The following is a 25,803-nucleotide window of genomic DNA, read 5'->3' on the forward strand; positions in this document are numbered from 1 at the left end:
ATAAGCCTACATAATGTTGATGCAACTCCATTATTGCTCATTGCTTTTATGGCAGGGGGAAAAGAGGAAAAGGGAAATTAGATTCAGAGAGAAACCAACAGGACATTGGATTTTACAGTCGGGGAAAACAAATAAGCATGGGGGGGGGGGAGGGAATAAATAAGCAAGGAAGTAACTTGCTGGTGTGGCGGTTACAATCCTTAACCAACATACCTGATACTTTGGATGCAACTCCAACATTGCTCTCTGCTTCAATGGCAAGAGGTAAAAGAGAATTGGGCGCAGACAGCAACCAACAAGAGCCCTGACTTTGATGGTTTGGGAAACTAAGTAAGCGGGTGACTTGTATGGCGCAGCAGATGCTACCATACGTTTGCTGGGCAGACTGGTTAGACCGTTTGGTACTTTTCTGCTGTCCTTTTCTATGTTTCTATGATAAGAACAAACACCAAACACTTGCATGAAGTTTGCAGTCTTAAGGAAAGCCCAAAGACTAAAGATTAGGGAAGAAATGACAGAGGAAACAGTGAAAAGACAAGACAGCACACAGAAATTACTAATACACCCATCTACTTTTCTTTTCTCCACTATATCCTCTACTTTATTATTTATTTATTTAACACTTCTATATACAGACCTTCATGAATAAAATTCATATCAGATCGGTTTACATGTAACAAGGGGTATAACTTTATCAACCATTTAACCAGAGGCGGAAGTTACATATAACAAGGAAGTATTAACTTGGGGGCTAGGATAGCCGGAGGCAAAGGACAGCATGACAGAATAAACTAAATAGTGCAATGAAACAAAGAAACAGAGGAATACATAAAACGCCTGAATTTGGCGGGGCGCTTAGTCAGGTAGGCGGAGTCCTGTTTGGTGGGGAATTGCTGGTTTTCAAAAAGTTAGGGGAAGGCTTGGAGGAAGAGCCAGGTCTTAAGTTTTTTTTCGGAAGATTAGAGGACAAGGTTCTAGTCTGAGGTCTGTGGGCATGTTATTCCAAAAGGCTGGACCCGCTGTAGAGAATGCTCGTTCTTTGGTGGATGATAAACGTGTGGATTTCATTGGGGGGACTCGCAGGGTACCTTTATATGCTTCTCTGCTAGGTCTTGAAGATGAGTATAATTTGAGTGAAATCTGGAGGTCTATGTTGTTGCTGATTATGAATGTTTTGATCTCATCACCTATCTTGCAGCATTGCAAGGAATGTCAGTGTGCAGTATCCATATAGAGAGGGTAGGGGGAGCGCTACTGTGCCTGATTATTTCACACAGACTGTAGTAGTTAACGCGGCCAATTATCGCGGAGTACGTTATCACAACACACTTATATAATCCATTTTTCCCACCACTCACATTAAATGATAACTTCATTGTGCTTTCATGGATAAGCCCTGATAAATCAAAATTAACTATGGCTGTTATACCTAATTGAAGTTGATTAATTGAATGAGGGTAACCTTAATTCAATGTCAAATATATTTATATCAATTCAATTCTAGAATTAATTAACTGTTTATAATATTTAACTGCCCTGAGGGGCAACATGCAATTTATTACTGGTAAAACTATTAATCTGATTGAGTTTACTAATGAGATAATGGATTTAAGATGTTTTGCTTTTGGTTTTATCATGATTCCCTGATGAAGTGTGAAAACAGAAAAATGTATTGGGGTTAGAGTTGTCCTGAAGCTATCTAAAGTCTTTTGTTATTTTTTTGTTATTAGAATTTACTGCAATAAAATCTTCCTTTATAAGCTGATGAGTATCAATAGAGATATTTTTCTTTTTTTTTTTCTTTTTGAATGGGAGATGGGTGCATCTTAATTGTGGCTCATATTTAAAATCCTTTCCAGATGAAAATACCAGTAGTTTGGTTATTTATTTTTGCCTTGAATCCAGCTTTCAAAGGCAAAGGATTTTCAAAAGCATTGATGCAGGGTTTGGAGGCATAGTAAGTTTTATGTCTGTTGAGAAGACTATCAGGCATACTGCTGGCACCAAGGGCAACCCCCAGCATGAGAGACCTTTCAATGTGGTTGACAATAACTGTGATAAAGCAGGGGCTTCAAACACGGTGAAGCAGCCTAGAAAGAAAGGGAGGTCCAGTGAAAACACGCTTTAAGGGGAAAAGAAAAAGTAAACCAGAGTTGGCTAAAGGATTTTTAAAGCCAGAAGGAACAGGAAGCATTGGGCTACTAGGAAATGTAGATTTGAGATGTTTGGCAGAGAATTAATGAGGATCAAGGTAGTAGCCTTGGAAATTGTATAACTAGTTGCATGGCCTGTAAGTATTAAAACAAAAAAAATTAGGCTTATCAGTGGGGTTTTAAGGGTCGGGGCTAACAGAGGGGAAGGGTGGCTATTAAAGTAGGGGAGGTTGGAAGTCCTATCCCTAAACTAGGCGAAATGGGAACAAATTGATAAAATGGCGAATGGCATTTTGCATGTCCCTTATAAAATTCCCTCACGCAGTAGAAGCAGCATTTGCGTGCATATGCACGTGTCCATTTAAATTTGCACGCATATGTACACACATCCAGGCTATTTTATAACATGCATGCATATACGCATGTTTTGCGCTGGAGGTGGACACTTGGCCTGGCGCAGGATTAGTATGGCCCTCTGAGGGATCCCAGAGGGCGCCTGCTGCCAGGAGGTGGAGCGTACAAGTAGACAGAGGCTGACAGGAACTTCACCAATAATGGTCCAGGGGCTCCACGGGTTGAGCCCTTGGATTCCTGGATTGCCTGGGCTTAGGTGGGCCTCTGGGGGTCTTCCGGAGAGATGATAGAGAGGTGTGCCCACCAAGAGAAGAGGTGCGCGGCTGTCGGTGAACAGGCGAGCTAGACCAGAACCGAGAGTAGTGGAGACCATGGGAATAAGGCAGGAACTGAAGGTCCTCTGGGTAGGATAGGCAGCACCTAGTGGTCCAGCTCAATGAAGGCCATGAGCAGTGTCAAAGCAGACGGGTCTGATGATCACAGGAGGAGCAAAGAGAGTGTCCAAATGGAGTGCAAGGGTCAAAGACAGGGTATCCATCCGAGGATGGTCAGCCAAAGCGAGGATCAGTTCCAGGTATCAGTCCGAGCGTACTCAAAAGGCAAGCAGAGGTCAGTTCCAGGTATCAGTCTGAGTGAGGTCAAAGACAAGCAGAGGTCAGTACAAGGTATCAGTCCAAGCGAGGTCAAAGACAGGCCGAGGTCAGTACCAGGTATCAGTCTGAGAGGGTACAAACTGGGTAGGGGAACGTGGAACAAGTCTCAGGAATGAAGGAACTCAGGAACAGATGCTGGAACACAGGAAGGACCACGGGAACACAGGAGCATACGCAGGAACACTGGAACAGCATAGGAACATTGGAATGCAGGAACACTGGAACAAGCACAGGAACAAGGAAAGCAGGAACACTGGAATAAGCACAGGAAAAAGGACGGCAACTAGGTTCACACTGAGTTGATGACCCGATTGCCAAGGCGAGGTTCTGGGGAAAGGGCCTCGCCTTATATACTGACATTAGGTGACGTTATTGCTGCGCACCGCAGAGCGGTTCCCCGCTCTGTGCCCTTTAAAGGGCTGAGCGGTCCATGCGCCTGCCTAGGGGCAGACCCGACGTGGAGGAGGATGCCGAGCCACGCCGAGAGGAGCGCTGGGAGGTTGACGGCCCTGAAAAGACTGGGGGCGCCGTCACGAGTGCAGGGAGCTGGCTGCGGCCGCGGAAGAGGTCGGACCGGGATCCGCTGGAGCAAGGGCGAGGTGAACAGACCCAGGCACAGGCCTAGCGCTGCCGGGACACGCAACAGTACCCCCCCCTCTAGGCCTCCCCCTCATTGGTCAGGGCTTCTTGGGGTGAGACCGGTGAAATGCCCGGAGGAGATCTTTGTCTAATATATGCTAAGATGGCTCCCAAGAGTTCTCCTCAGGTCCAAATCCCTTCCAGCAGTAGACGTCAAGGATGGCTTTAACTTGTAAGATGTCGCTGGATTCAGTGGCCAACTGTGTGGGAGGTGGTGGCTGACTGGATGGCCAGGAGAGGACAAGTGGCTTGAGAAGGACAGGGAATGGCCCAATGAAGTGGGCATGAAACGTTGTGAAGGCATTTGAAGGCAAATATGTTGGGTACTTAACCATACCTTCTGTCCTGGAAGGAACACTGGAGCCGCTCACCGATGGGTATCAGTAAATTTCTTGGCACAATCTGCCAATTGTCAAATTCGGTGTGTTACTTGATCCCAGATGCGATGAATCTCCTGGGCTGTTGCTTGGGCCACTGGAGAGGGAAACTGAAGCGGCACGGGTAGAGGCAGACGGGGCTGCCTTCCATAGAGTATGGCAAATGAGGAGGTTCCTGTAGCTGCTGCCACATGTGTGTTGTGGGAAAATCCGGCCCACAGAAGCAGGCCTGCTCAATTATCCTGTTGATCATTTAATAGGCTCTGAGGAATGTCTTTAATGACCGGTTGGTCCGTTCAGCCTGCCCAACTGCATGGGCTCTTCCACTTAGCTAGAGAAGGGGTCCTGCCAGAGGTGGGACTTGTAGTAGGTGGTGAGCGGGAGCACTCCAAGGTGGGCTTCTTGGGCATCTGAACCTCCTGATGGCACTCTTGGAGGCGACAGTTGATGCGGCCTGTCAGATCGATAAGGTCCTCAAGGGAGGATGGGAGCTCATGAGCTGCCAATTCATCTTTAAGCTGAGGAGATAGTCTGTCCAGGTAGATGGCTCGGAGGTAATCTTCTTGTCAGGAAAGCTCTGTGGCCAGAGTCTGAAATTCTATAGTATAATCAAACAGGGTCCGTTGACCTTGCCTCAAATTAAGAAGAATGGTGCTTGCCACAGCCTGCCACCCTGGGTCATCAAATGTCCGATGGAAGACGGTCAGAAAGCGAGATAGTTCTTGTAGAAGCGAGTCCCACCACTCCCAAGGGGCAAAACCTATGCCAACGCCTTACCCTTCATAAGTTCATCTTGGAAGATGAACGGCTGCAGAGCAAATTCATATAGCATTAGTTGATATACCCTCTGCAGAGCTTGGAATCACCGTTGAAGTGAGGCGGAGCTGGTAGGATCAGCAAATCCCTGGAGGAGGAGAGAGATGGCTGTTGGTTGGCTGAAGCTGGTACTGGAACCGAGTGACCGGATTGGGCGATGAGCCGGGCATGAACATAAGAACATAAGAACATAAGAAATGCCATACTGGGTCAGACCAAGGGTCCATCAAGCCCAGCATCCTGTTTCCAACAGTGGCCAATCCAGGCCATAAGAACATGGCAAGTACCCAAAAACTAAGTCTATTCCATGTTACCATTGCTAATGGCAGTGGCTATTCTCTAAGTGAACTTAATAGCAGGTAATGGACTTCTCCTCCAAGAACTTATCCAATCCTTTTTTAAACACAGCTATACTAACTGCACTAACCACATCATCTGGCAACAAATTCCAGAGTTTAATTGTGTGTTGAGTAAAAAAGAACTTTCTCCAATTAGTTTTAAATGTGCTCCATGCTAACTTAATGGAGTGCCCCTAGTCTTTCTACTATCCGAAAGAGTAAATAACCGATTCACATCTACCCGTTCTAGACCTCTCATCTATCGATTCACATCTATCACGTTCTAGACCTGTCATGATTTTAAACACCTCTATCATATCCCCCCTCAGTCGTCTCTTCTCCAAGCTGAAAAGTCCTAACCTCTTTAGTCTTTCCTCATAGGGGAGCTGTTCCATTCCCCTTATCATTTTAGTAGCCCTTCTATGTACCTTCTCCATCGCAATTATATCTTTTTTGAGATGCGGCGAACAGAATTGTACACAGTATTCAAGGTGCGGTCTCACCATGGAGCGATACAGAGGCATTATGACATTTTCCATTTTATTCACCATTCCCTTTCTAATAATTCCCAACATTCTGTTTGTTTTTTTGACTGCTGCAGCACACTGTACCGATGATGCCCAATGGAAGAGGCCAATAACTCAAGAAACTGCTGCTGTTCTTGCACTTTAGAGGCCAGGTCAGGGATGGCCTGGAGGGCACATGGCGCCGCCGAGTCCATGGCCTTTGCAACCTGATGTGCAGGAGGTGCAGCCTTGAGCTGAGGTGGGGTTGATGCTACCCACAGGGCAAACCCTATGGGTCCCCACCGTCGGTAGTTGGAGCTGGCTGACTGACAGAGGCCAGCTGGAGTTTCGCCAATACCAGCCCTCGTTCCCCGCAAGTTGAGCCCTTGGGTACCGGGGCCGGCTGGAATTAGGTGGGCCTCCATCTGAGGTTTCTGATGGATGAGGAGGAGGTCAACCAGGGACCAGCAACAGTAGGAGTGGTAGGTCTGAACTGGATGAAGCAGAGTCTTGGAGACCCAGGTGCCAAAAGGAATGAGAGTCAAACAGGGGATGCCCGAGTAAGAACAGGCCAAAGCCTGAGAGGCCAAGTCCAGAATAAGTATAGCAAAGGCATTGTTGAACAGGCTAGAGTCAGGGTAGGCGGCAGACAAGGAAGAATGGCAAGGCAAGGCAATGATCAAGTCCAAGAGATGATCAGTGATGTGATCAAACAGAGGTCGGGTCCAGGAGATGATAAGTAGTGTAGTCAGGCAAAGCAAAGGTCAGGTCCAGGAGATGATCAGTAGTGTGGTTGGGCAAAGCAGAGGTCGGATCCAGGAGATGATAAGTAGCATGGTCAGGCAAAGCAGAGATTGGGTACAGGAGATGATCAGTGGCGTGGTCAGGCAAAGCAGAGGTCAGGCCCAGGAGTCAGTCTGTAAAACAAGTTGAGTAAATGCAGGATACAGGAACAAGGAAGAGTAACAGGACCAGGATCAGGAACATGGATGAGACAGGAACCAGGAACACGGAGGAATCACCGGAGGCAATGAAGTACACGACCAGTGTGGAGACCTGCTGCAAAGGCAACTAACTGAGGCTAGGCCTGGCCTTATATACTGGGACCCAGTAACATCATCATCTGGGGCCGCAGGTTGGTTTCTAGGGGTGTGCATTCGGTCCCAATGTATTGGCAATCCACAGCGGATATTGCCATATTCTTTGTATTTGTGGGGAAGCAAAATGTATCGCAATTCTCCACGAATACACAAATCTTCGCCAAATTATTTGGCTGCCTAAATAAATCAATTTAAACAACCCCCCCCTCCTGACCCCCCCCCAAGACTTACCAAAACTCCCTGGTGGTCCAGCGGGGGGTCCGGGAGCCATCCCCTGCACTCTCACACTCTCAGTGCCGGTTTCATCATGGCACCAATAGCCTTTGACCTACTATGTCACAGGGGCTACTGGTGCCATTGGTCATCCCCTGTCACATGGCCATCAGCGCCATCTTGTGCTCCTACCATGTGACAGGGGCTGACCAATGGCACCGGTAGCCCCTGTGACATAGTAAGAACAAAGGCTATTGGCGCCATTTTGAATACTGGCAGCTGATGGCCTGAGTGCAGGAGATCGCTCCAGGACCCCTGCTGGACCACCAGGGAATTTTGGCAAGCCTTGGGGGGATCAGGAGGGTGGGGGTTTTATTCGTTAGTGATACGTTGCATTCGTGGGGGTTCGCCATATGTTTCAGAACCCCACGAATGCAACAAATAGGGACCTATACATAGCGGATTGCGCATTCGTTCAAACGAATGCACATCCCTAGTTTTTACAGCATTGTTCTGGGCCAGGGAGGCAAAGGAAGCTGATGGTCCCTGTGACATAGTGAGGGCAAAGGCGATCGGCGCCATTTTGGGTACCGGCATCCGACGGCCGGACTGCAGAAGGTTGCTCCCGGACCCCCGCTGGACTTTTGGCATGTCTTGTGGGGGTCAGGAGGCCCCCCAAGCTGGCCAAAAGTCCCTGGGGTTCCAACAGGGGTCCCGGAGCGATCTCCTGCCCTCGGGCCATCGGCTGCCAGTAAACAAAATGGCGCCGATAGTCTTTGCCCTTACTATGTCACAGGGGCTACCGATGCCATTGGTCCGCCCCTGTCACATGGTAGGAGCACAAGATGGCACCGATGGCCATGTGACAGGGGCTGACCAAACACACCGGTAGCCCCTGTGACATAGCAGGTCAAAGGCTATCGGTGCCATGATGAAACTGGCACCGAGGGTGTGAGAGTGCAGGGGATGGCTCCCGGACCCCCTGCTGGACCACCAGTGAGTTTTTGTAAGTCTTGGGGGGATCAAGATGGTGGGGGTTGTAATTTTAATTTTAGCTGGGACACGAATAGAAATCGCCGTATTAACGCATCGGGGCGCCATACGGCCGAATGCAATGTATCTGCCCCCCGACGAATCCGAATCCCGAATACAACGTATGGTGTCCCTCTGCACATCCCTATTGGTTTCCTGCCACGGCACTTTTAAAAGGACAGAAGATGCACGCGCGCGCCTAGGGAAGAGCACAGCGCAGGATGGCAGCGTCTCCCTGTGGACCACACGGGAAGGCCAGACACGGAGCACAGACGTCCATCACGGAGACAGGAGCACCAGGGGTGGCCCAAGGTCGAAGGCGGGGCCCATGGCCATGAGGGAAGTTTATGGTTTATGGTTTATTAGTTTTATAAACCGTCACTTCGGCAAAGCCTTCACAATGGTTTACAATCAAATAAAGTGAAGAAATACAATAAATGTATGTAAGTCTCCTGGAAGTGGAGTCAGACACTGGAACAGGCAGATGAGGGTAAGAGGACCTGGCCGCAGGCTGCCGCGGCCAGCACACGCAACAGCTGGCAGGGTAGGGCTACCTTCTTTCTGCCATATGTAGGTCAATAGCTTTTCTGTGCATACTTTGAGGTATTGTGGCCATATCTGCTGTAGAATCTAGGGGACAGGTTTTACTTAGCACTTTTGGCACTTCATTTGTACACCAACCAACCTTTCCCTTTGACACCCCTGTGTACTTGGTGACTGGTGGAACTAAGTGTCAGCTGCTGTGTGACAACTAGGGAGGGGGGATGAGGGAGTAGTGACAAGGCGAAGAGCTGAGGGTCTAGAGGGCTGGTGCTGCTGTTTGGGACCAGGCAGATTTCCACAGACTGACTGCCATCCCTGTAGTGGGCTGCCTTCAGGATCTGGATACTACCTGTAAGGTCATCCTTATCTTACACATTATACAGATCCCCAAACCATGCCAGTACAGGGGTGCCAGCCAGTCTATGGAAGTCTGTCTGGTCCTAAGCAGCAGCAGCAACCCTCAAGACCTCTTCTGTTGGCCTGTGGACATTCTCAGCATGACAATACTCCCTCACTCTTCCTCCCTAATTGTCACACAGCAGCTGACACTCAGTTCCAAGTATCAGCAAATAGATGTCATATTTGGTGTAGTGGAAAAGGCACAAATGATTGGGTACAGATAGCCTTCAAAAGAGAGACATGGAATGTGTTATGGATGCCCATGGCACGAGGTAGTTGAAGTTGATAAGACACTGCTCCCACTCTCCGGAGAACTGGAAACAAGCCGATGAACTTGGGTGCCAGACAATGAGAAGGGAGTCTCAACCTTATGTGTCAGGTGCTTGACCACACCTTCTGACCAGGACGGAAGAGTGGAACAGGACATCTGTGGGCATCTGAAGTGCGCTTGGAGCGCTAGCGGCCTGAGTAAGGCATTCTTTGACTTGATTCCACACCTGGTGAATGGTGTGGGCCATGAATTGTGCAGCTGGAGAAGGAACAGTAAGAGGAACTGGTAATGGCAACCGAGGTTGTCGCCCAAATACCACGGAGAACGGTGATACATCGGTGGCAGCAGCGTCGTGGGTATTATGCGACAACTCAGCCCAGGAAAACAGGTCGGACCAGTTGTCCTGCTGGTCATTTACGTAGGAATGAAGACATTTTTTCAAGGTCCGGTTGGTCCTTTCAGCTTGACCATTGGCCTGTGGGTGATAGGCTGACGTAAAATTCAAGGCAATGTTGAACCTTTTGCATAGAGAGCGCCAGTATCTTGCGGTGAACTGTGGTCCTCGGTCAGATATGATTTCCTTTGGGAGTCCATGGAGATGGAAGATATGTTTCAAAAACAACTTGGCTAACTCTGGCTGATGGGAGACCAGGCAGGGGAATGAAGTGACCCATTTTCGAAAAATGGTCGATGATGACCCAGATCACGGTATTGTTCTGGGACGGAGGCAGGTCTGTAATGAAGTCTGGCTTAAAACTGGCTCTTACTTTCACAAGCTGTCACACACAGGCTCTGATTCCCCCTCATACAAACACAGGCTGTCACTTTTACATGCTCTCTCGCACACAGTCACATAGGGCCTCAATGCAGGTTCCCACTCCCATACAAACATAGTCAGGCTTTCACTCTCACTTGCAGGCTGCCCCTTTCTCACACAAGTAGAGGCTCTCACTCTCCCATGCTGTCTCTTATTTGCAGGATCCCATTCCCCCCATTGATGCACCCAATCTCTCTCACACAGCTTCATATTGCCTCATAAACACACAGGCTCTCACATGTTCTTTCTCACATGCAGGCTCCCATTCCCATATATATGTAGACACACACACATACAAGCTCTCATTATCACATGCAGACTCCCACATACCATTACACTTCCTCATACCCACACACAGGATCTCACTCCCACTTTCTCTCTCTCTCACATACACATACAAGTTCTCACACCCACATTCTCTCTCTTTCTCACACATACACACACACACTCAGGCAGGTTCACTATTTACATCACTCAGGCAGGTTACCATTCACACACAACCAGTCAGCATACCATTTTCTCTCACACACACACACCCAGGAAGGCTACCATTCATACATATAGTCAGTCACACCCAAACCCAGGCAGGTTCTCTTTCACTCACATACATAAATACAAAACACAGGCAGGTTCCCCATATGGTTCGGAAGACCACCAGCGGCTGAGGAAAAGAGCAGGCCTGGGAAGCCACCAGTGACTGAGAAGAAGAAGGAACCCATTCTCCTGCTGCTCCTCATGTGTTTGCATTGCGATATTCAAAACTCATGGGGTTAGCACTTCCTTTATGCTGATCTCATGATGCACAAGATCAGCATAGAGTATATCCTATCCACACGTGGTTTGAAGGCAGTACACAAAGAAGTGGGAAAAAGGGGTTTCTTCCTCCTTTTGGTCGCTGGTGACATCTCAGGCCTGCTTCTCTTCCTGGCCACTGTCGGCCTACAGACCTCTTTTTTCTTTGACCACTGGTGAAATGGGGTCTGCTGGCGGCCTCCCTTTTCTCTTCCTCTTCTCCGATGCCCCTCTCCTGGATGTGCACACAGTTGCTGGTGCATGGCACACCCCGTTTCAAAGTTGGTGGTTCCCATGCATTACTGTGCACTATGGTCACTCCGCCCATGATTCGTTTGTATTAAATGTGACGTGGCAAGTGCTTCCACAGGAAGACAGACATCTCCTCTGACACTCTGTCTTGCTGATCTATCCCTTATTCTTCCACTTAGCAGTCATTCTTCCACTCAGCATTGCTTCTGCTACCATTCTGCCTACCTGCATACCTTTTATACCTTAACTTAAAAAATAACCCAAAATTGGAGGCCGAGTGCTAGAGTAACTTTCTAAAAGTCACCAAGGTGAAGATGCACACTATGAGGTAGACACTCAAAATAAAACATTTAGGTAAGTTAGCTAGATAAATCTTATCTGGATAACTTCCATGGCATATTCAGCAACATGGCTATGCTGCCCCATTAAAATTGCTACCTAGCTAAAAAGGTTATATCCAGCTCAGTTAGACCTGCTCTGTGGCAGGTCTAACTTAACCAATTAACTTAACCAGATAAGTACAAATATCATTACTTAGAAAGATAAGTTAGCCAGATAAATAGCACTGCCCCATCTACCCACTGCCTGCCTACTAGATGTCTGGCTATCTACTTAGCCAGATAAGTGACTTATCTGGCTGAGTGGTATCCACCAAACAAAGCAAGATATTCAGTGGCCACCACTTAGCTGGATATGTTTCTATTTGCTGGGCAAACTGGATGGACCATTTGGTCTTTTTTAGGGGTATGCATTCGTTCCTTACAAATTGGGAATCTCCAACGTATAGGGCCCTATTCGTTGTATTTGTGGGGAAGCGAAACGTATCGCGATTCCCCACGAATACAATGAATCTTTGCCGAATTCTTTGGCCGCCTAGGAGCCAATTTAAATAAACCCCGCACCCTCCTGAACCCCCCCCCCAAGACTTACCAAAACTCCCTGGTCGTCCAGCGGGGAGTCCGGGAGCCATCCCCTGCACTCACATCCTCAGCTGCAAGTTTCAAAATGGCGCCGATAGCCTTTGACCTACTATGTCACAGGGGCTACCGGTGCCATTGGTCAGCCCCTGTCACATGGTAGGAGCACAAGATGTCGTCGATGGCCATGTGACAGGGGCTCACCAATGGCATCGGTAGCCCCTGTGACATAGTAGGTCTAAGGCTATCGGCACCATTTTGAAACCGGCACCAAGGGTGTGGGTGCAGGGGATGGCTCCCGGACCCCCCGCTGGACCACCAGGGAGTTTTGGTAAGTCTTGGAGGGGTCAGGAGGGTGGGGGGTTGTAGTTAATTTAATTTTAGTGGGGAAATGAATAGGAATCAACGTATCAACGTATCGGGGCGCCATACGGCCGAATGCAACGTATCTGCCTGCCAACGAATCCGAATACCGAATGCAACGTATGGCGTCCCTCTGCACATCCCTAGTCTTTTTCTGCCGACAATACCATATTACTATGAATATCTGGTCTCATGTTTTATCAATGAGACCTTCATATATTAGAATTTAAATATCACATTGTCATTGTGAGATAGCTCAATCTTCTAATCATTGGTTTCAGAAAATTCAAAATTTTTTAAAGAAATTTCTATTGCATTTAAAAAGCAATAACAAATGTTCATAAACCTAATGAATGTCATTTCCAGCGCAACATCAAGTTAAAAAAAAACAACAAGGGTCATGGTTCACTGCCTTCCTCGGAGATAAGTAGACTAAAATAAGCATGCTTCTATTACATAGAAACATAGGAAAATAGAAATGATGGCAGAAAAGACCAAACGGCCTATCCAGTCTGCCCAGCAAGCTCCCATACTTATTTTCCCATACTTAACTGTTTCACTGACCACCAAGTTCAGGGCCCTTGTTGGTAACCGTTTCATTCGAATTTCCTGCCACCCCCTGCGGTTAATTCAGAGAGTAATGTTGAAGTTGCATCAAAGGTGAATCATAAGGCTTAATGGTAAAGGGTAATAACTGCCACATCAAGAAATATTTCCCCGATGCTTGTTTACCCAGACTGCATAGATCAATGCCTTGTTGGATGTTGTCTGAATGTAAATCCTCTTTTCCACATTTTCCCCAGCAGTTGAAGCAGAGAGCAATGCTGTATATGCAATCAAAGTGAAGTATCAGGCTTAATTGGTTTAGGGTAGTAACTGCCGCAATAAGAAAGCTACCTCCACGCTTATTTGTTTACCCAGAATGTGTAGTTCAGTCCTTGTTGGTTGTTTGAATACAAATCCTCTTTTCCACATTTCCTCTTGCTGTTGAAGCAGAGAGCAATGTTGGAGTTGCATTAACTGTGTGAAGACTTATTGAGTAAGAGTAGTAATCAACAGGTTGTAGCCACCATTCCAGCAAGCCACCCCCATGGCTCTTCTCTTCATTCCCATCCTCAGTGTTTATCCCTTGCCCCTTTGAAATCCTTCACAGTTTTAGTCTTCACCACTTCCTCTGGAAGGGCATTCCAGGCATCCACCACCCTCTCCATGAAGAAATACATCCTGACATTAGTCTTAAATCTTCCTCCCTGGAGTTTAAAATTGTGACCCCTAGTTCTACTGATAATTTTCTTATGGAAAAGGTTTGTTGTTGACCATGGATCATTGAAACCTTTCAAGTATCTGAAAGTCTATATCATATCACCTCTGCTCCTCCTCTGCTCCAGGGTATACATATTTAGGTTCTTCAATCTCTCTTCTTAAGTCATTTTATGAAGACCATCCACCTTTTTGGTCACACTTCTCTGGACTGCCTCCATCCTGTCTCTGTTCCTTTGGAGATACGGTCTCCAGAACTGAACACAGTACTCCAGGTGAGGCCTCACCAAGTCCCTGTACAAGGGGATCATCACTTCCTTTCTCTTACTAGATATTCCTCTCTCTATGCAGCCCAGCATTCTTCTGGTTTTAGCTATTGCCTTGTTACATTGTTTCACCGACTTCAGATCGTTAGACACTGTCACCCCAAGGTCTCTCTCCTGCTCTGTGCACATCAGCCCTTCACCCCCCATCAAATACAGTTCTTTTGGATTTCCACACCCCATATTATTATTCCCTGTTCATTGTAAAACAAGACTTTGTCTATGTTATTTTGCTGGTTGTAATGTAAACCGAAGTGATATTTAATCTTGTTAATTGAACCTCGGTATATAAAAGTTATAAATAAATAAATAAATAAATATGCATGACTCTGCACTTCTTGGCATTGAATCTCAGCTATTTTCACATAGAAGGAATACAGTTTACTACTACCTATTATAACTTTGATCATAAAGAAAACTGTTTTATATTATTTCAATCTTTTATTTATACTCATTATACAAACAATTTTTTCTTTTGTTACATAATACACCTCCAAATTATTAAAAACTCCCAATTCCCCCACATTCACACTCACCATTCATACCACATTAAAATACACACCCAACAATATAGGATCTTAATCGTTTTGCTCTCTCTGAGCTTCCTCAGGGGTTAATATAAGTCTTCCAATACAATATTTACAACTTCAGCATCACCTTATTGATTTTATCAATACTAGAATGTTATATTGCATTTTTCATAATTTTATCCATATCACTCAAATACTTCTTATATTGAACCTTCACTATTGTTGCCCAATGCTTGATCGTGTAATCTTCCCAGATAGTATTCAATGTTCTTCTTGTCTTCACTTATCGATTTCCATCCCATTATTGTATACAAAAACATAATAAATAATTATCCTTCCCCACATTTTCTCCCCCTCTCCCTATATAAGACTATCTAATTTTACCTACTCACTATTTTTTATCCAGCATTCCCTATTTTCAATTACTGGTCAAAACCTCATTCAATTCCACTTGTCCAAAGCTCCACTGGTTCCTATTAGTGATTAAATCAATATTTAATATATTATTCTATTTCTCTTCCCTACTTGTTTTTAATATTGCTCCTACTGGCTCTTTATAAACTACATGAAAATTACCTGTGCAGTGCGATGTATTTCACTTCTTCTCTTTCACTTTTGCTGTTGTCCTTTTTTAAACAACCACACTGAAAGCAAAAATCAAAATTTCAAAGCCGTATCAGACAAACTGTTCTCACCCAGATTTTTTCAACTATTCCAACCTTTACTTTGTCCCACGGGGCCCCCTTATTTTTCAACGTAAACCTCACCTTTCCATATCCCAGTTTATAAAGAATCAAACCGCTCCTACATATAACGATACCCATCCCCCAATCATCCATTTTACAACCTCAATCTCGCTCTTCACCAATCACTCATTTAACCATCCAACAATCTCAATATATCTTATTGTTGCACTCTTCTACCAACTTATACACTTAATCCATTCACACTTCTTCCTTATAACCCTTGATTTGTTATTCACAATTAAATTTGAAACCTTCAATACTGCTTCACATTACATGGCTTCTACCCCATCCCACACACGTTTTACTCCTCTCTCCAATCACACAGCGACATGCACTACTCCATGTATATTGGAAAAAGTTATTTACACCACAAATTATCCTCTCCAACTGTTCTTAATTACTTTACACCAACTAACTGAATTCACCTCCCCTACTTCATATTTGTAATGCAACTTAACCACAAATGTATATTACTTCCCCCTCCTACCAGTGTTTATGCATATGATTTCACTTCTCTTTTTAAACCCACAATTCTATCCATGCTCAATTCCTAACCAAAACATTTTTTACAGATCTTTATTTCTCCCAGAGGTTTTTACTTACTCCCTTCTCTTCGTTTCACCAAGAGACTAATGCGTCAGATTCTTTGCATCTCTCTACCGCAACTGTTGCCACGCCACACATGCATGTTGATATCTCTCCATTTTACCCCTCTATATATATTTCACTCTATGTCCCACCATGCCTCATTTCCTATGACATTTCCTACTCAAACCACAACTTCCAGACTAACGGGACATCTGGCATTCTATCCCAATTTACACAATATCCTTACAATTCTGATGATCTTATCTTCCTACTCATCTCTCTCAATCAAATGTACCACAAGGTATCACACAACATTTTACACCATTGTATTATTCAGCTCTTACTAACCCCTCTCTCACTCTCATACTACTATCCTCCATCATTGCCTGCCACTCTATTTCACAATTGAGATCATTGGAAGTCAACATATCCCATTCATAAATAAATCTCTGTTCTCTCATCAACAACTTCTTAGATACATTTCCCCATTGTTTGTTAATTTCTTGATACAATACTGTAAATTTCAACTCCTGTTCTGTATAGGACATTTGTGTCCAATGTTGAACTAATGGTATCTGTTCTTTTTTTGTTCTAATGCAACTCAAATGCTCCCTAATCCTTACACTCACCATTCTTTTTGTGTGGCCTATATATATATATATAGCCACAAGGGCATGTTATAGCATATACCACCTGAGAACGTTTACAAGTATAATAACCATTTAATCTATACTCCTGATCATTCTTTGAATATTTAAACACTTCCCCTCTCATTACGTGTGGGCAAATGGAACATTGTCCACAGCTTTCCTGTCCCTTGTTTACATTCCCAATCTCCTCCCTTTTTAAAGATCTATTTTTCTGTATTGCAAATACTGGTGGCTCTTTAAACAATGGATCTCCCTCCAAGATATGCCAGTGTTTATGTATAATGGTTTTGATATTGTACTTATCACTTGAAAAAGGAATAGAACATACTAGTCTATTAAACATGGTCGTATTTCCTGTTAACAATAAATTGTTATGATCTGTAAGCCTTCCTGATAAACTGTTTGGTGTAACCTCTCTGTTGGAACCTGGTATGCATCACTTTAGATTGTTCTTTGAACTCTTCTATTGTATTCTTCTATTGAATCTCAGCTGCCATATCTTCCACCACTCTTCCAGCTTCCTTAAATTCCATCTCATTCTCTCCACTCCTTCCATCATGTCCACTCTGTTGCAGATCTTAGTATCATCCACGAAAAGACAAACCTTATCTTCTATCCCGTATGCAATGTCATTCACAAAGATATTGAACAGGACCGGTCCCAACACCAATCCTTGTGGCACTCCACTTAACACCGCTCTCTCTTCAGAGTAAGTTCCATTTAGCATCACACATTGTTTTCTGTCCATCAACCATTTTGCAATCCAGGCCACCACCTTGGCACTCACTCCTAAGCTTCTCATTTTATTCACAAACCTCCTGTGCGGGACCGTATCAAAGGCTTTGCTGAAATCCAAGTAGATGACATTGAGCAATCTTCCTCTATCCAATTCCCTAGTCACCCAAATAAAAAAGTCAGTCAGATTTGTCTGACAGGACATTCCCCTGGTGAATCCATGCTGCCTCTGGTCCAGAAATTCTTTTGACTGTAGATAGTTCACTATTCTTTCTTTCAGCAGTGACGCCATTACTTTTGCCACCACCAATGTGAGGATAACCAGCCTGAAGTTTGCAGCCTCCTCTCTCCTCCCACTCTTGTGAAACGGGACCACCGCTGCTCTTCTCCAATCACTCGGCACCACTCCCGGTTTTAGGGATCTATTGAACAGGTCATGCAGCGGACTCGCCAGCACATCTCTGAGCTCCCTTAGTATCCTGGGATCAACCTCATCAGGCCCCATGGCTTTGTCCACTTTCAGTTTTCCTAGCTCTTCCCATACATTCTCCTCTGTAAATGGAGTTTCATCTACTCCACTCCCCTCCAGTTTTTTGTTAACTAGCAATGGTCTTTCTCCAGGGTCCTCTTTAGTGAACACCAAACTGAAGTATTGGTTTAATATTTCTGCCATTTCTTTGTCTCTCTCCACATGTTGATCCTTTTCACCTTTCAATTTCACCATACCACTTTGGGCTTTTCTCCTTCCTCTGATGTATCTAAAACATGTTTTGTCACCTTGCTTTACCTCTTTGGCAATCCTTTCTTCCACTTGAACTTTTGCTTTCTTGATTACTTTCTTCATCTCCCTCAGTTCCACCAGATATTCTTCCTTGTGATCCTCCCTTTGGGATCCTTTATATTTCTTAAACGCTGTTTTTTAGCTTTTATTTTATCAGCCACCCCTATTGAGAACCAGATAGGTTTCATTTTTTTCTTGCTTTTCTTTACTTTTCTAACATATAAATTAGTTGCCTTGGTAATTGCTCCTTTTAGTTTGGCCCATTGTTGTTCTACATCTCTCATTTTCTCCCAGCCTTCTAGTTCTTCTTCCAGGTACTTCCCCATTTTAACAAAGTCCGTGTTTTTGAACTGCAAAACTCGGGTCTTCGTGCGACTTCTCCATATCCTATTTGTGATATGAAACCATACCATTTGCTGATCACTGGTGCTGAGGTGGGCACCCACCCACACATTAGAGACATTATCTCCATTAGTGAGCACTAAATCAGTATAGCTCCCTCCCTCGTGGGTTCCATTACAATTGTTTGATCAGAGTCCCTTTCACGGCATCCACTATCTCTCTACTACTGTTAGATTCTGCAGAAGGGATTCTTTAGTCTACTTCTGGCAGATTAAACTCTCTGACAATCACCACTTCTCACTTCTTTCCCATCTTTTGGATGTCTTCAACCAGATTTCTGTCAAGTTCTTCCATTTGATTTGGAGGCCTGTAAACCACTCCAATAAGAATGGATGCCCCATCATCTTTTTTAGGATGGCCCATTATGCTTCTTCTTTGCCCCATCTTCCTTGCAGCTTAGATGCTTGGATATTGTTTTTGACATAAAGAGCCACTCCTCCCCCTTTACTGTCCTCTCTGTCCTTCCTTAACAAGTTATAGCCCAATATGGCCATATCTCAATCATGAGATTCCGTGAACCACATCTCTGTGACATCAGCAATGTTCAAGTCCGCCTCTACCATTAAGGCTTGCAGATCTGGGATTTTATTGCCCAAACTATGAGCATTTGTGCTCATAGCTTTCCAGCTTTTCTCATTCAGGTTACTGCTTTTCTTGGACTCCTTTTGTGACTTATTTAGCTGACTTTTGTTATCCACTTCACCCTTTTCCTTTGCATTTGTATTTGGGTAGTGACATTCTAATTTCTTACTGCCACCCCAGGCATCTAGTTTAAATGCCTTATGACATAGGATTTGAATTGTTATCTTAGGATCCTTTTTCCTGCCACAGACAGATGTAAAGCAGTGAGGAGCTCTGAAGGTATTGTAGGTTGCCCCGATTTTGGATTTTGAGTTGTAATGACTTGCAGAATTTAACATTAGTGTGATGTAATTGGTCCGTGACCGGGATACATTCTGAGTATGTAGGTAGTAAAGAAGTAGAAACCTTTTGGTTTTTTGCATGTTAACGAGGTACCTGTCCATGGATGAGATGGCTATTATATATTTTTATTAATCTTTACTTAGATTTTTGAAGATGACGTATTCCCTGTCGGGACACGATATGGATAATGGTGATTGATCGTATAAGCATTCTGTTTGAAGGCTCTTCGAGAGTTGATGACGTTCATAAATACACCTGTTGAAAAGAACTAGGAGAATATTTTTGGGAACATGTGTTGGTTGTTTTTCGATGTTTAAGTCCATCCCTGAAGAAGCCTTTGAGATAAATCTGGTGAAACGAAGATCTTTGTTGTACTTTTTGGACTAACATCAGTCTGTTTTACAATATTAGCACTTTATATAACATTAGCACTTTACATAAATTGTTGAGCATTGAAAAATTTGGTTTGAATATTTACACTGTATAATTACATTATCATATATATAGTATACAGTATATTTCATGTTTATTGATGAACATTGATTTTATATGGGGGTGTATGTATGATGGATGAGTGTGCTAGATAGATTTTAATGTTAGATAGGTTATTGATACATATCGATAAACAAATTTATTTGCTGAATAGGTCCTCTTCTTGTGTAGAGGAGCAAGGGGGCAGGCATTTGGAAGGTGGAAGGGAATCTTGTCTTTGCAGCGAGAGCTAGAGTGATGTGGCCGATGAGAAGCGGGATTCAGTGGGGCTTGAAGTGCAGAGCTGGAGGCAGGAGGCTTCCTTCAGTTTTGCCTCCTCATTTAGTATGGGAGACTTTTCTGAGTCTGGGTTGATCTTCAATTCAATTGGGGTTTAGAAGTGGAGTGAGTTACTGCCGAAAACCCCTGGCAGTAGTCTTTATATTTGAATTATAGAGGGGATGATGAAATCTCAACACAGAAAAAAGAAAAGGGACATTTGACAGTGAGTGTATAGTGCAATTTTCTGCCTGTTGGAAGACATTTAGAGGGTACCCAAGGTGTGGAAGGAGTGCCCTAGTAATTAAAGTTGTGGGCTACAAATCATAGTAACATAGTAAATGTAGGCAGAAAAAGACACAAATTGTCCATCTAGAATTCCCAGCATGGTTTTTAGGGTTCTAACTGTTGTTCCATGCAAGTTACCCTCCATCTTCTGTTTAGGGTTGTTACTGCTGCTCTTCACAGGTTACTCCAGTGCTTCATTACCACCATGAGAATCCTTTGTGTTTATCCCATACCTTTTTGAATTCATGTACTTTTTTCGTTCCAGCGCCTCCATTGGGAGGGCATTTGCAGAAAATAGGAAATCACAGAAATCAGGGTTGAATTCTATTGCTCCAACTAACATTCCATGTGACCGTGGCAAATCACTTAATCTCCCATTGCCTTGGATACCCATTGAGACTGAAAGTTCTTTGGGAATGTACTTATTGCACAAAACATGTTGTAAACCGCCATGACCTAACTTTGGAATGGTGTCCTGGAGATATGATTTTTGGATAAGAAGAGGAGGAAGGGGATTAGGCAGGAGCAGGTTAAGAGGGTACATAGCCAGATCATTAATAGGAATGGATGTTTTGTTTACTTGAAGTGAGCATTGTTGGCACTATGAGTTGTTGCAAGGTGGCCAGTAAGGTAAGCAGAGGGAATAGAGAAATAAAATGTGTGCAGGGGCTATAATGTGGCCACTTGTCTCTTGCTGGATGAAAAGTCTTGACACATGCATCTCAATGACTCAATGAAGAAGCAAATACCATACAGAGGATCAGAGTCCAATGGGAGTGGAACATGCATGTGGGCTTCAATTCCTGTGTGGCGGTCAGCAGTACTACCTAGCTGGGTGCAGCATCAAACCACGGTAGTGCTATAACACATGTGAATCAGTGTATATCACGCTATACATGTGATATTTTGCATCTCCCCACCCAGGTTACCTCTGCCATTACAATTTTTCTTTGCATGTGATTTGAATGCATGAATAATAAAAATGCATGCAAAGTAAGCCTTTAACAGGAAATCCCATGCAAATAATTTATTGCGGCCAAATGCGTTGAGTAAGGCAGGAGGCCGGAACCCTAACGTGGGTCCTGAGGTTCCTGCCTCACATTTAAAGGGCCATGAAAAAACATTGCGAGAAAACAGGGAGGGCAAGGTCAGGTTGGTGCCATTTTGGAAAATGGCACTGACCAGGCTGGGTGCAAGGTTATGCCCCAATGCAGGAGCTGTAACTTGCATTTTAAATTCCATGGGAGTTTGAGAAGGGAGTGAAGGTGAATATGGGAAGGGGGGGAGAGAGGATTGAGACCCCAATTTATTTTTTGCTCTTGGGGGGAGGAGGATGGAGGTGCCGGTGCCATGATTTACTACTCTGTGATGTGGGAAGAGGGCTGCTTATATTAACTACTATGTGGGGTCAGGAGACCGTCAATGTGCAGCTACATGTTAACTGTTTTTTAATTTGAGGCAGTTGGGGGCTGCTTCAAGTGGTGGCCCCGGTTTGAGCTGGGGGTCAGCCCTGACCCTCGCTAAAGCTCCCTGTTTTCCTGCAGTTGTTTTTGGAGAGCCAGCAGCCCTTTAAGGCAGTGGTGAGCTCTTGAGTTTGGGGCCACCATTGCCTTATAGGCCCACTAAGTGCGTTCTTTTGCCTTGCAGTGTTTGGCCTTGAGACAAAAGAATGCACCATAGAGTCACAAAGACTTTTGGGAGATGGACCCTACTATCACGGTGACATCCCTATTCGATAATGGGACTGCTCCTGCAATATAATTTTGTAGCTTAATGAATCTAGGTTTAGGTTAGCTATTTACCTTGAAGAGAAGAGATGTGGCATTGAAAGGTGAATCTGATAAGGCAGTAGTGCAACTAATGGCAGGGATTGTCAGTACAATTGCACAGGGGCCCAAATGATGAAGAAAGACCTTCCAGCTGGGGCCACATAGAATCAAATTGGCTGAGTTGCTTAGGCCCTTGTCTCCTGGAGGTCAAAATTTAAAGGGGACCCCCCTGGAATTGTCTTCAATGCAGGGGGTCTGGTACCAGAGCCAAATGACCCTTATTAAGTCACAGTGATGAGGGTTTGCAACTTCATTTATGATTTGGGGTATGTGAGGGAGGTATGGGATGTGGGATCTGTTGTTGACATTTGTCATGTAGAATGTAAGAAGCTGGGATCAGTCTGGGAGCTGAACCTCCTTATGTGGAAAAAGTGGATGGATATCTTTTTGGTTGGGGTGTCAAAGGAAGAGGCTAATACATAATGGCTTTTTGGGAGTTGTCATTTCCTGAAAAGGAGTATTCTGTGGATAAATTCATGTTGCATGTTTCTTTTGACTCTGATTGGCTCAGGTTCTTGGGATGGGTAAGGGGGCATTGCAGGCAAAGATGGGCAGAGTTTTAGCTTTCCATTCATACTGGTTTTGAGGGACTCACAGAATGGGGGTTTGTGTCAGTGTTGTTGTATGAGTTTAAGTGGACAGCTGAGGTTTCTATGAGTTCATCGCACAAATAGAATGAAGGGTGTATAGTGAGGACTGATGTTTTGGGGCATCATGATTGATGTTTCTGGGCACTGATGTCATGTTTCCCAGCAGATAAAGTAGGTTAAAGTCACAAGCTAGTTGAGACAGAGTGGGGTCCAAATGGTAAACTTGTGGCAAATGTGGTCACTTGTTGGTAGACCAAATTGTCACTTGCAGGGTTATTCTGAAGGGTCATATTTTGCTTGACATTTGTCAATGTCATTTGGCCAGGAGCTTAAATGACATCATTTTGTTCAATTTACCTGGAATCTTGGGCAGTATTTTGGAATTTCAAGTTTTCTTATGGCAAACTTTAAAATTATTTCATCTAGCAAGTAGAACATTGTTCAGAAGTTCAGGAGGCACGGGCTTTATTGTATACTATTCTGGCAGGAGTTCTTCTTAGTGGCCAGAGTAGCAGATGCCAGTATTGCACCACCAGTAATGTCTCCTTTCAAAGCTGTTTCCAAAAGAGATGACTACAATAATTTTGAGTTTATGCTTAAGAATGAAAGAAAATGGTGGTGTAATGTCTCATTTCGGTCAAGGTGTCTTTGAGGGTCCATCCGGTTTAATTAGAAATATTATGCTTGGTCATTTGCAAAGATAGAAATTGTATGTCCTGGTGTGGGGGGGTGCAGGAGGGGGTTGTCAGCAGCTTCATTGCTGAGGTGCTGTATTGTATACAATTATTTACTTTCTGGTGTCTGGCCCCAGGAATAGGTCCACTTAGAATGCATGTTCTGGTTTCTTCTGATCCTTTTGCCCAAGAAGTTGGACCTTTGCACTGGACATTTAAGTCACCAAATTTTTACTTGTGAAAAGGCATGAGTATTCCAATACATGTATATTTACACATTTGGGGTAATTCAGTCTACCTGCAAGTAGTTTTCTGTAAGAGGTATGGTGCAATTGCATATCGACTAGAATACATGATACAGGGAGATTCACTCGAAAGAGGCCCCAAATAGTCTGTAATAATTCTCACTAGGATGAAGCAATCTGAACAAAATAATATGCAATGTGCTCCTTAGTATATGGAGCTTCGAACAAGCTGGGATGCCACCGCATCGGAGTGATGAAGTAGGCGCCAAAAAGCCATCGCAACGTTTAACCTCCATTTGAGAGATGGACAATGTGTCACACATCGGCAAAGAACATAGCAGAAATTGAGTCCTTTTTTGGCAACAGAGTAAATTCAAAGGGGTTTTGGCCATCACGGTCGCTGGATCTGACACCACCAGACTTCATCCTTTGGGGTATGCTCAAAGGAACAAGCCTCACACTGTGGAAGATTTGAAGGAAAACATCCAATGTTAAATTGCTGCTATTCCCCCCGATATGCTCGCAGACATGTTCAGGAACATGGAGTGCCACGTCAAAATGTGTGGCGGAAACCGGCGATCACTTTCAGCATCACATGTAATGCAAATGATTACATATATTGTAAACCGGGTTGATGTGATTCTTATCATGAAACTCGGTATAATAAAAATAATAAAAAAATAAATAAATATATGTCAAAGTACGTAGCATATTTTTTTGGTTCAGATTGCTTCATCCTAACAGAAGTTACAACAGAATATTTGGGGTCTCTTTTGAGTGAGTCTCCCTGTATTTTGTTGGAAATTGAATCAACAAGCAGTCCTGAATTTCTGATACATAGTAATGGAAGTCCCTTTCCAGATTATCAGTTAATAGCAGTCCTATGGCCAGTCCTGCAGGTTTTGGTCTATGTAAATTTGGGTCACTTCTTCTGTACTGGAGCAGTGACAGGGCAGCTGAGATTGAACATGCTTGACAGCATAATTCAAGGTATGGTAGGTGATGGTTTATGGTGTTTACAAATTATATCAATCCAGATTGTGGAAGTCGGTGACCTAGTAGTAATAAATCTTTTCATTTTAATTGGGTGGAATTTTAGACATAAAGAAAGTAGTGTGCTAGGGTGGTAGGTAAGTCTCTTTTGCCTTTTGAACTCTTAAGCATATCATTTAAATAATGTGTAGGGTTCTTTAGGATGTGGCTCTGTAAGGTGTGATAGTTTTTTAGTTTGGCCAGCATGGCACATGATAGCACCAGTTAATTCCTTTCTTCTAAGGCAAGATAAAATCATTCAGGCAATCTGACTTACTGTTGCCCTTCAGGAAACAGGAAGGGGGAAGACTTTGGACAACCATACTTCTTGTTGTTTCATTGTAACTCTTTCAAAAGACTTAATTGAGCTGATGGAGTGCATCTTTCAAGGGCCAATATTGAACATTTAATATCTCTCTGTAGAAGGATTTGTTGCTTTCTGTAATGGGGGACCAGAGCCAATTTGTTGGTTGTGGGAGTTTGTTACATACTATGAAAGATACTTCTGCTGATTTTTGGGCTGGGGATTCTGTTGGTATGCCCAGGGCTGCACATTGGAGACATAGTGGAGGGGTGGCCATTGAATGTCATTTCTTAAGGGGCCTTTCTCACTAGAACATGACATTGGAGGATCTCATATCATGGCAGTGATCCACAAAAAGGAATTTGAAACCCAGGCAGGTTGAGGTGAAGTAGTGGGGATGTCCAGGCAAGTGGACCCACTCCTGGTTGCTGTAAATAACATGATGCCAAGCAGGATCCATCCTCCACCTTCTGAGATTCATGATGGTAAGGGAGCTTGATTGTTAGGGATAACATGGGAAAATTGAGTTTCATTAACCCCTCTGGGTAGAACGTAACATTTGATAGGCTGTGACTGTTGATTGGTCAAAGTCCAGTACGATAGAGGAAAAGCAGAGA

Source organism: Rhinatrema bivittatum, chromosome 2, assembly GCF_901001135.1.
Source record: "Rhinatrema bivittatum chromosome 2, aRhiBiv1.1, whole genome shotgun sequence".
Lineage (NCBI taxonomy): Eukaryota > Metazoa > Chordata > Amphibia > Gymnophiona > Rhinatrematidae > Rhinatrema > Rhinatrema bivittatum.